General features: G+C 41.7%; 1 protein-coding gene across 1 annotated transcript in view; it reads left to right on the forward strand.

Annotated features, from left to right (window-relative positions):
- LOC126165064 (integral membrane protein GPR180) overlaps window positions 1–12,021 on the forward strand; it is a 71,535-nt gene that overhangs the window by 35,962 nt on the left and 23,552 nt on the right. The gene's annotated exons all lie outside the window — the stretch shown is intronic.

A 12,021-nucleotide genomic window follows, 5' to 3' on the forward strand; every position in this document is an offset into this window, starting at 1 on the left:
AAAGAAAACACCCAACATTAAAACGCTATGAACAGATTATATTTTGTAACTTGATAATTAAGAAACAGCAGAAAGAAGTTTCACAAGTCAGAGATATGTGAGAGAAACTGAAAGTAGATCCATAAATTATACAACAAAAGCTGGTTACAGAGTCAGAAAAAAAACAGCCAGGGTATAAAAAGGTAAGATAAAGTACAAGGCATAAACAGTCAGACAAAAAATTCTACAGTGTGTGTAGATCACCTACGTGACCTATCTCTTTCTTAAGTATTCTGTTATTGTCACTTTTTTACTCCCACAGATCTGCCCACTGTTTCTGCTATCATTTCTGACCTCCCACACATTAATTTATTTTGATGTGCATCTCTCTCTCTCTCTCTCTCTCTCTCTCTCTCTCTCTCTCTCTCTCTCTCTTAAAAAATGAAAAACAGAAAATTCATGGAATATGTAGAAGATCCTCTCTGCATAAATTTGATAACAGATTTTCTTAAAGAAACAGTTCATTAGAGCAAAAGGAAATACTAATTTATTGTCACTGGGAAGAGTCTCAAGAATTATTCACTAGAAATATTTCTCAAGAAAGTTATAGCAGTTATACAAAATAATATAAATACACATAAAAATAATGTAAATACACATCTGCAATGGTGTAGCCCTACATTTGGCTTGCTGAAAAGTAGTCTGGGTTGTAAACTACCCTTGCTGTTCTCAAACTGTGGCCCTATCCTGCAGTTATGAATAGTGGACCAGCAGACTTTGCAGACCATACTACGTGTTTCCATTGATTAAAAGTTAAGCATTGCACTCTTTCACTGCTCAAGGCTCTTCTCTGAGTTCACTTAATTTGTACAAGGTTTGGAAGTAAGAGTACTATCATCAGTGTTTTACATATATCGACCTCATCATACTGTTTTTGTGGACTTCGTCACCTCTGCTTGTATGTTAAGCTCAGCACTTGTCTTCTCATTAGGAGCCACATATCATTTTAATGGCATTTGATGTCTATCAGTTGATATAGTTTCCCTTCCACTACTATTTTTTGCAAGTGAAGATCTTCACTAACTCTTTAGTGCTCTTGACAGTCTCTCTCTCTCTCTCTCTCTCTCTCTCTCTAACCCTACCATGGAGCTATTAGCTCATTAAAATTTACCCTCACTTAAACACTGTAAGGTTTGACATGATTGGTGATCATCACAAATAAAATCTATTTTAAAAAATGTGGAGTGTTTTTTTGTTTCAATTTCGTAAAACTTGACACAGCTCTATCATGCCACTTCTTTGCACACAGTATGTCCATAGCTGTAGTGGTTGACTGCTGTTCCAGATATTTGAGGGCAGTCTTGAATGCATCCTTTGCTGCAGAATGGCTGATCTTTTCGTATTCTTCCTTTTCTTCATCATATGACTTCTCATGCTCAACACATTCTGTTGTAAAACAAGATTACTTCTCTACTGATCTTCAGGTTCTTCATTGGTGACAGTAGCAATGTCACCTTCTGCTAGCCATTCCTTTACTTCAGCATTTTGGACATCATTATGAAGAGTTTGCAAATCGGTGACTGAAGCTACAGCAATTGACTCATTAGATTCTGGAAGTTCCAGGTCTTTATTTAGGCTAGGGCAAACTTTCTTCCATCGTTTTTGTAGAGTGGTTTTCTTAGATACTTCCCAAGCTTGACCAACTGTACATATTGCATCTTTTATGTTGAGGCCTTTCATTGCTTCCAAAAGATCACAATGCTCTTCTGTCTTCTCTAACAAATCGCTGATGTATTTCCTCCTGTAATGTTGTTTTAACCACTCCATAACACACTGGTCCATTGTCTGGATTAATGAAGTAAATTTTGGGGGCAGAAATATAACTTTTATATCACCTACTTGAAGTTCAGACTCAGAGACGTGGCTTGGGGCATTGTCCAGCAGTAAAACTGCATGGCATTGTACATTTTTTGATTTTAACAGCTGGAACAAATGCAACAAAAACCATTCTTTAAACAAATTACCATTCTTCCAAGCACTTTTTGAGGTTTGTAATAAATGTAAACTGCCAGTGTGTTTGTGTTTTTAAAGGCTCTTGGTTTCTTAGATTTGTCATTTACAAACAACAGCAACATATACTCACCATTTGCATTGCTGAATGTTGCAATGGTGATCCTGTCCTTTGTTTGTTTCATGCCTGTGACTGTTTCATTCTTTGAGACAAGGGTTTGTGAGGGAGCATTTTATAGTTTAGCACACACTCAACAATGTTTGTATAATTGATCAGTTACCAGATTATTTTCTGAGACTAGTTTTTCAAATTTTGTGACATGCTCTCTACCTTAATCTTCATCAGCAGAAAGCTTTTATCAGAAAGAGCAACTTTCCTAAGGCCGTGATGATGTTTTCACCAGTGAAGCCAACCTTCACTTACTTGCAATATGTTGTCTTCAGACATGCCACCCCAAGTTTTTGGTGCAATTGAATAGCTTTTATGATAGGGACTGAAAGGGTGGTCCCTGTAAGTCTTTCCTGGCAACACCAAACCCACACTGCATCATTCAAGAGGTCAAGTTTTGGTTTTTTCAGTGCTAGTGTAGGTTTTAAAATGTTCTCGCCATCTACAGTTAACCCAAAAGCTTAAAGATCTTTTTCATTGTTTTTGCAGTCTTTAATGAGTGTCACTCTAACAAGCATTTCACATGCTCATTTAGTAACTGACTCACCTTTGTCAAGTCTCTGCAGTACTCTTAGTTTCTCTTTGATTATGCACACAACGTTTCCTTTTCTGACTTGTAACAATTTTTAGTGTTTCAGAATCCCTTACACTACTGAATCACAACTTTAAACTGTATAAAACTACACAGTAACCTTAAAATTAAAAGGAATACAGCAATAAACTTGAAAAGCTTACAAATAAAGCAGCAGATTAAAGAGTACAGTAAAGCGAACAGTTTGGTGTGACAAGAGTCTGTCAATTGAGCATGCGTGAGGAGTGTTATTCGGATGGACACCTGTTAGGACAGGAGCAACATCAATCGACAATGCTGCCACACTTTTTGGAGCAGATGGATGGTTGAACACATGGTCAGATAATTCGAGGAGTTGGTTAATAAAAGATAGATAATTTAGGTTCTACATCAACCCAACCATCTTCTTCAGGTGCTACAAGTTGTGTGATTATGTGTACTTGCCACCTGGACTCCCAGCAGATTGTGAAATATTGTTGCTGTTGTGCCACTATTTATAGCAGAGTTCAACTCTTGGTGTCCACTACATCCTTTGATGCTCATTTGTTTTCCAGAGCTTGCAATGTTATTCTGTGAAGCTTACATTCTCCCAGTTGTTTCCAGCTCTGAAAAGCAAATGAGCATTGAAGTACGTAGCAGGCACGGGAGTCAAACCCAGTCATATGTGGTGGTATGACACCAACAATACTACATAGTCTGGTTGGGATCCAGGCAACAGGTATGTGTAAGGACATGGCTCTCAGCACCTGAAGAAGACAGCTGAATTGGTTTTCCGAATATAGTGCACAAAATGGAACCAACAACTTGGCTGTGTAACTGAAAGCACACCATTAATCAATCATGCTGAAAAATCTCGGGATTCACTTCCAGAGATATCAAAGTAGAAGGGGAGAACAAAGAACAGTGCTAATAAATTACAGATAAGTCAGATAATGCATTACAGATTTGTAATGTTTATAGTAGCGTAAAATTATTTTGTCCAGCTCCTCTATTCAGCATTTTTAAATTGTCTTCAGGCATGATCTTAGATTAATGGGTAGCTATAAAACTGAATTTTTGATGACACTGAACATGGAGTAATTCTTTTGAACCTCCCTGTTTAACACCCATTTCCAAATACTGAACTAAGATGCAGGACAATAAGTATTAGTGAACACTGGGTGAGATGTTTGACCACATAATTGGAAACTTGATTATTCAGATGGCCAAAATGAGGTGCTCTCATGAAAATAAGCTCTAGCTATGAAACACCACTAAGCTGCTTGATGTGATGTCCTAAAATAAGTAATAGCCTCATTTTATGTGAGAATTGCTCATTATAGAGCGGATATAATTGTTTCCATAGAAAGAAGAAACGTCATCTCTCTGCCATATCAATTTTGTGGGAGTGTTTTATTTAACTATCATTTGACATCTTATGTTACACTTACATGTAGGAGCATTGCTTTGAACTTGTTGAGACCAGCTTTGTAACTTCATCTTTTATGACATTGTATGAATGCAATTAACTAACAATTTTTTGAATTATGCAAAATTCTGTTTAGTTAATTCATTTCATTTACCATCAACTGTGAAATGTCATTGCTTTTTGCCCAAATTTTCCATTTGAAGCACATTTTGTAATTCTGTTTCTCTACTTCTCTCATACAAAAGACTGCAAAATTTAAACTCTCTCTGGATTCAGGACTGCAGAGTCAAAAAGTAGTATTTCTAAAATACATACACATGTGATTAGTGTGTTGGCATATTGTTCACAAACATTTCGCTCATTTGTGCCAAATGTGGACCTCAGAAGATATAGAAGACTGTGGTGTGTTTAATAATTATTGCATACATATTTTGGTTGATGCAGCCATGTAGTCTCAAATGATACTCCACTTATATGTCCTCAGTTACTGTTAACCCAGTGATTACTTCAACATAGGCACATTTTGATAAGTCATATTTATTTATTTGTTGCTCTACATGTTCCAAACATACATCATAGTGTGAAAGCAAGTGGGTGTGGAATGAGTCAAAACATTTAATTCATTATTATGTTCAAGTTGTTAATGATCACACACAGAGATTAAAAATACAAATTAACTATCACAGGCAAAGGTTAGAAATACCAATTTCAAATATTCCCTAATGATGGAGGTTGATCTATAAAATACAGAGATCATTTTATGGCATAAACTTCTGATAGCCTCCAACTGTTCGAAGGTAGCTGACATTGTGCCTTGGGACTGAGTTACTGTTTGCTCCCCTCAAATAATCACATGAAATCTCCTGAATACTTGACCAGTTACCTAAAAGTAACTTTTTGGTCTAGATATTAATGCCACCTGTAGAGTGGCAGGGCCATTTAAATGCTTGGTAGCTATCACATGTGTGCTTTGAGCACCAAATCATTAACTATGGGAGCCACCTTGAATTGTCTCAGACTGAAACTCAGTCGTGTTCACTTATACTTCCCCAGAATCCTCATCTTCACAGATGTTGGCACAAACTTAACTGTCTCCCACATACTGGTTTTAGTGGCTTTTTTCAGTATTTATTATGAGCATTAAATACTCTTTATTTTATCCTAAGACATTTGTCTTGCAGACTTAAATTGAATAAATATATTAATGTCAGCATATAGTAATGCAAAGTCCAGGTAGAATGTAAGGAGTTTAGGAGTGAAGATATCAACTCACTGAGTCGTAAAAGCATTGAGTTATTGACAGAGACATAAACAAGACCGAATACTTTGCTAGTTCTGAGGTAAATCCTTTTTTGAGCTGTAGCCCCCCCCCCCCCTCCCCCCTGTCCCCCCACACACGCGCACCCACACACACCTACTTGGTTACATAGTGCTGACAAATACACTCAATTCAGCTGGCACAGTGTAGCCATACAGGTGTTTGTGGGGATCAGGGGTATTTTTGTGTGTCCACATGCATGCACTTTAGTGCTAAAAAGGTGCTTTCAGTCTTGTTTATGTGCCCATCGACCACTCAATACCTCTACTGTTTGGTGAGTTGTTACCTGTACTCATAAATTATTTAGTAATCTCTTTAAAATTCTGCCCCAATTTCATGGATTTGACAGCAGATATATCCTTAATTTCTCATACATGTGCTCAGTTTCGGAATATTTTCTGTTGACATTGATGATAGAAGTAATTCCTAAATAGGTACAATCACAAAACTGGAATATTATACATTGTAAGAAGTTGTCATAACCATCTGTTCTAACATGACAATGCATAGTTGTTGTTTACAAACCACTTCTGTCTTTGTCATTGGCATATTTCAATGACAGGAACCTTTTTTCTTCCTTTTCATAAATATTTCAGTTTTGAAGTCTGTGACACAGATAAAGATAATGCACTGTTCGAGTTTATGAAGATGATAACTCCACTTGTTTCCCTAATTGTCCCATTATTCTGACATATCAACTTTAAAAACATTAACAAAACTGTGAATTAGCATTTTAGGCACTTGAACATGCTATATCTAACAGTCTTTTATATATTCCATTGAAACTGAAGATTTGTTATCTAATGAGCATCATTACATGGAAATCGCATAAAACTGTTTAACAGCATTGCTGTATGTGTTATTTCATGAAAAATTAAATACTGGCCTACTCATTATATCATTAAACAGTGGACAACTGTATCAGAGGATGAGATATATACTGACTGCTTTTGTATGTGCTTCTACTGTGGGAAACCTGCTGCTTGATCCTAGTTGTTCAATAAATTGTCCTTTCCATCACACACCTCTGTTATCTTACTTAGTCTCCATTTACTGCTCTTTTGCCAGAGAAGGCTAGTTGAATGTTCTGCTGTAAGTAGTGGCATCAGTGAGTTTACAGTATCATCAAGTGGGTGGTATAAGAGGTTTACCTGTTGTATGACATTTTACATGGCGTTTTATAAAATAGTACTGAAATAATACTCTTTCATTTTACTTCATGCTAGAGCCTTCAAGTAACTGGAACCTTGATTATTTCTCCCATAAGAAACCACTTATATAAAAATGCGCTATTTTTAGGTCCATAGAGAGGTAGAAAATGAACTTATGGAATTGGAGAACTGAGAGAGAAGTTTCGATAACAGGAAGTATGTTAAGTAAATGGTTCAGATGACAACTAGAAATTCAGTTATCTTGTAAATGCAAAATAGATAGAAGTGAAGATGTTTCATAAGTTCTTAATACATTAAACAATCTTAAACTTGATAAGAGTTGTAAATTATATCCAAGTATTTTATGCCAAGAACAAAGTTAATAAAACTAATAATTTAAGTGAAATTCATGCAGTTGACTAATTAAACAAAACTCATTATCATTAAAAATACATTTGCTCACTGCAGATGATTTCCAAGTAGGAAATTTGCTGTTAAACGTTGTGTGTACATACCTATGGTATTACCTTCCGGTGACTGGAACCTTGATTATTTCTCCCATAACAAACCACTGATACAAAAATGGGATATTTTTGGTCCATAGAGAGGTAGAAAATGAATTTATGGAGTGTTATAACTTCAAGCTGAACAAATATATTTCAATGACGACGCAATACATAAAATTCACAGAGCAAGTAAACAGAGTAAGACGTGTGTCACTTTTAACAGTCAAATCATAACTGAGTCCGAGTCTAGCAGCCACTGGCTGGCTGGCCACTTAGGTGGCGCTGCTGCTGCATGGCTGGCAGACAGGCCGCATGTAGAGGACGCGCGTAGCGGCACTTTGAAAGATTGGCGAGTCACAACACTTTTTCCCCTTTGAAGTTTTTGCACAGGTCTTGATGGAGCTGGCCTGTAGATTGATAACATCCATTGGTATTGTTTGACTGGCCGTAAAGTCTTGAGGAGGAGGCTTCCCGTACGAACGGAAGTGTCCCCAATGATAACGGGTCGAGATGACAGAGACGTGGGGGTCGAATCTGCTGGGTCCCCGTGCACCATCTGCCCGTTGCGGCAAGTCCAGTTGTTATACCAGGAGACATGGGCGATGTGTATGCATCTGTAGGAGAAGGAGGCAAGTAGAGTTGCTCTGACGGATGATGGTCATCTGGTTCCTGCATGGGCACATCTCCTGTTGGCGTCAGTTCTTGTGCTGGCACCGATATGATGGTGAGAGGACTGTGTTGTGAGTAATGAGAGATTCCAGAATCCCTAGCATCAGGTAGAGCCGATCAGGCAGAGTCGAAGTTGGTGTAGCTGCATCCAGAACATGCGTTGCCGGCACACGAGGCCGAAGCTGGTCCGAATGACGCACTGCAACACCCATGTCCTTCTGGATTTCATACAGGCGTCGGCCACGATGTCATAAGATGCAGCCAGGACTCCATTTTGGCCACCTCCATATCCCCGTACCCGTACAAGGTCGCCGGCAGCGAACCGGCCTAGCGAAGGCAAACGCGGCCGTGAGGTGGAAGGCCGCAGAAGATGAAGTAGCGTGCGGGGCTGTCGGCCATGTAAGAGCTCAGCCGGGCTGTGGTCGCCCATGGGGGTGAAACGGTAAGAAGCCAGAAATTGGAGAAGCGCCTCATCAGCAGCAGAAGAAGTCAGGAGTTTCCTCATCTGACCCTTAAGTGTGCGGACCAGTCGTTCAGCCTCACCGTTTGACTGTGGATGTAACGGAGGGGCCGTGACATGCATGACGCCGTGACGGGCACAAAAATCCGCAAAATTGGAAGAGGCAAATTGCGGACCATTATCAGTAACAAGAGTAGAGGGTAGCCCTTCCAAAGATAAAATGCGAGCTAGAGCATTAGTGGTTGCCGCGGTGGTAGGCAATGTGCAATGGACAATGAAAGGAAAGTTAGAGTAGGCGTCAATAACGAGAAGCCAATAAGTACCTAAAATAGGCCCCACGAAGTCAGCATGAATATGCTCCCAGGGCTTCTCAGGCAAAGGCCACGGTGACAAAGATGACTTTGGGGCGGCGGCCTGTGATGCACAAGGGCCGCAGGCAGTGACCTTGTGCGCGATTTCAGAGTCGATGCCAGTCCAGTACACATGACGGCGCGCCAGAAATTTTGTGCGAGAGACACCCCAGTGCCCTTGGTGAAGAAGGCCCAAGACCAAAGCACGCAAAGACACAGGTACCACAACACGCGTTGAAGCATTTTCCGTGAAAAGGAGGATAACACCATCCCTAGCCATGAGGCGGTAACGCAAAGCGTAGTAGTTCCGCAATGGATCAGAAGTCTTAGCGTATGGACAATCTGGCCAACCCTTCTGAATATAGCGTAAAACCCGGGAGAGGGTAGGGTCAGAACCCATAGCAGCCGCCAGCCGGTCCCCGGTGATGGGGAACCTGTCCACAACCCGCTGCTCGGCAACATCCAGGTGGAAGCACAAAAGTTCGTCCCTATCGAATGCCAGATCAGGACCCATGGGAAGGCGAGACAGTGCATCAGCATTCGCATGTTGAGCCGTCGGCCGGAAATGAATCTCATAATTGAAACGAGACAAGTAAAGAGCCCAATGCTGGAGGCGGTGTGCAGCCTTGTCGGGAAGTGACATGGATGGATGAAACAAGGAAACAAGTAGTTTCTGATCCATAACAAGACAAAATTTGGATCCATAGAGAAAAACACCAAACTTATGAAGAGCATAAATAATGACCAAAGCTTCTTTTTCAATTTGAGAATGCTTTTGTTGGGCATCCGTGAGCGTTTTGGAGGCATAAGCAATGGGTTGTTCAGAACCATCAGAAAAACGGTGCGCAAGGACTGCAGAAACCCCGTATTGAGAAGCGTCCGTGGCAAGAACAAGATGTTGGCCAGGTCGATAAGTAGCCAGGCACGGGGCCTGTTTCAGCATACTCTTCAATTTCCGGAAAACCGCATCGCATGACGCGGACCAGTGAAACGGCACGTTTTTATGCAACGGCTGAGCCACCGTAGCAGCAGACGGTAAAAACCTGTGATAGTATGCTATTTTCCCCAAGAAGGCCTGCAGTTCCTTAACAGATGTAGGGCGAGGAAGGGCATTGATTACAGCGACAGTTTGCTGAAGCGGACAAATACCATCCCAAGAGAGTTGAAACCCCAAGTACGTTATAGATGCCTGAAAAAATTTTGATTTCTTAAGGTTACACTTAAGACCGGCAGTCTGTAAAACATGAAAAAGTGTTTGGAGATTCTGAAGATGTTCTTCAGTGGTGGAGCCAGTGACAACGATGTCCATGTAATTTATACACCCAGGGACAGTGAGCAATAATTGTTCTAAGAATCGCGGAAAGAGAGCAGGGGCGCTGGCAACCCCGAATGGCAATCGTTGGTATTGATAGAGACTGAAAGGTGTGTTAAGGACCAGAAACTGCAGGGAAGCAGCGTCGAGAGGAAGTTGATGATAAGCTTCTGACAGGTCAAGTTAAGAAAAATACTGGCCTCCAGCAAGTTTAGTGAACAATTCTTCAGGTCGAGGCATAGGGTAAGTGTCGATGAGGCATTGAGCATTTACAGTGGCTTTGAAATCGCCACAGAGACGAATATCACCATTTGGCTTAGCAGCAACAACGACAGGAGAGGACCACTCACTGGAAGTGACAGGAAGAAAACCCGCTGAAGCAGTGAGACGATCCAGCTCCCATATGACCTGATCACGAAGGGCCACAGGAATGGGCCGAGCCCGAAAAAACTTCGGCCGAGCAGTGGGTTTGAGCGTGATATGAGCTTCAAAGTCGACATCTTGGATATTCGGGAATCCAGCCGGATGTTCGCGTCGCTCTCACACGATATTTCAACAGCGTGCCTTGCTGTCTTCTTCAGGTGCTACCTGAGACTGGTCCTTGGGTCAATTGAGTCCAGTATTTATGCCTGGGAGGAGCTGGGCGTACCCTAATTGGTCCGCGCCGGGTCGAGTGTTCCATCTGTGGTCCGCGCCCGCCAAACTCGGCTTCAACAGACCCCTCCAGTCGCAGATGTTCCGACTGCCGTTGGCGCCCGTTCTGGCCGTCCTCAACGGATGTGGTTATCATCTGAGGTGTGTCAGACCCAGTCTGAGATGTTGGGTACTCTATCTCCTGACTGTTACTATGATTTCCACTTCTGTTTCGTGCTGGGTGCTCCCTAATCAGTCCGCGCCGCGTCGTGTGTTCCGTCTGAGGTCCGCACCCGCCAGACGCGGCTATATTGTCCCTCTCTGGTCACTGGTGTTCCCTCCGCTGTCCATGCCCGGCCTGGCCGTCTTCTGAAGTCGATTTCATGATATGGGGTGTATCAGATCTGGTCTCCAATGTCAGACACCTTGTCTCACGGCTGTTCTCTCGATCTCCACTTCTGTTTCTTGTAGAATCCCGGAGTGTCCTGCGTTGAGTTTTCACAAGCTCAAGTGCTGGATTCCAGGCAGTGCTGATTTGGTATCCCGAGTCATGGTTGATTAGATTGTCTGTGACCTTAATCTCAATGGCTTCTTTAATGACACTGTCCCAAAATCTTGAGGTCTGTGTCACAATCTGGGTGTCATTGTAATCCATTGAATGACCAAGTTCCAGACAATGCTCTGCTATGGCTGATTTAGTTGCCTGCCTGAGTCTGGTATGTCTCTGGTGTTCTTTACACCTGATGTTCACAGTTCTGGTGGTCTGGCCAATGTATGACATCCCACACTGGCATGGTATGTTGTAAATACCTGGTGTGCGTAGCCCCAGGTCATCTTTTACATTCCCCAGCATAGCCCCAATTTTTGTGGGAGAGCAAAATATGCTCTTGATGTCATATTTCTGGAGAATCCTGCTGATCTTGGCAGAGATCGGTCCGGCATATGGCAGGTATGCCATCTTCTTTGCCTCCTCTGGTTCTTCTTCTTGATCCTTTGGCCGGTTAGCAGGTTGAAGTGCCTTCTGGATATCTCTAGAGGAGTACCCATTCCTGCAGAACACTGATTGTAAGTGTTCTATTTCTGTGGCCAGACTATCAGGATCTGACAGAGTTTATGCTCTATGGACCAGTGTTTTGAGCACTCCATTCTTCTGCGCTGGATGGTGGCAACTGCTGGCTTGTAGGTATAAGTCAGTGTGCGTAGGTTTGCGGTACACACTGTGTCCAAATATGCCATCTGCCTTTCTCTTCACCAGAACATCCAAGAACGGAAGTAGTCCATCCTTCTCCATTTCCATTGTGAACTGAATGTTCGGATGGCAAGAGTTCAGATGTAGCAAGAACTCATCTAACTTCTCTCTACCATGGGGCCAGATGACAAAGGTATCATCCACATACCGAAAAAAGCACTTGGGCTGATATGTGGCTGAAGAGAGTGCCTCCTCTTCAAACCTTTCCATAAATAGGTTGGCCACCACTGGTGATA

Source organism: Schistocerca cancellata, chromosome 1 (assembly GCF_023864275.1).
Source record: "Schistocerca cancellata isolate TAMUIC-IGC-003103 chromosome 1, iqSchCanc2.1, whole genome shotgun sequence".
Classification (NCBI taxonomy): domain Eukaryota; kingdom Metazoa; phylum Arthropoda; class Insecta; order Orthoptera; family Acrididae; genus Schistocerca; species Schistocerca cancellata.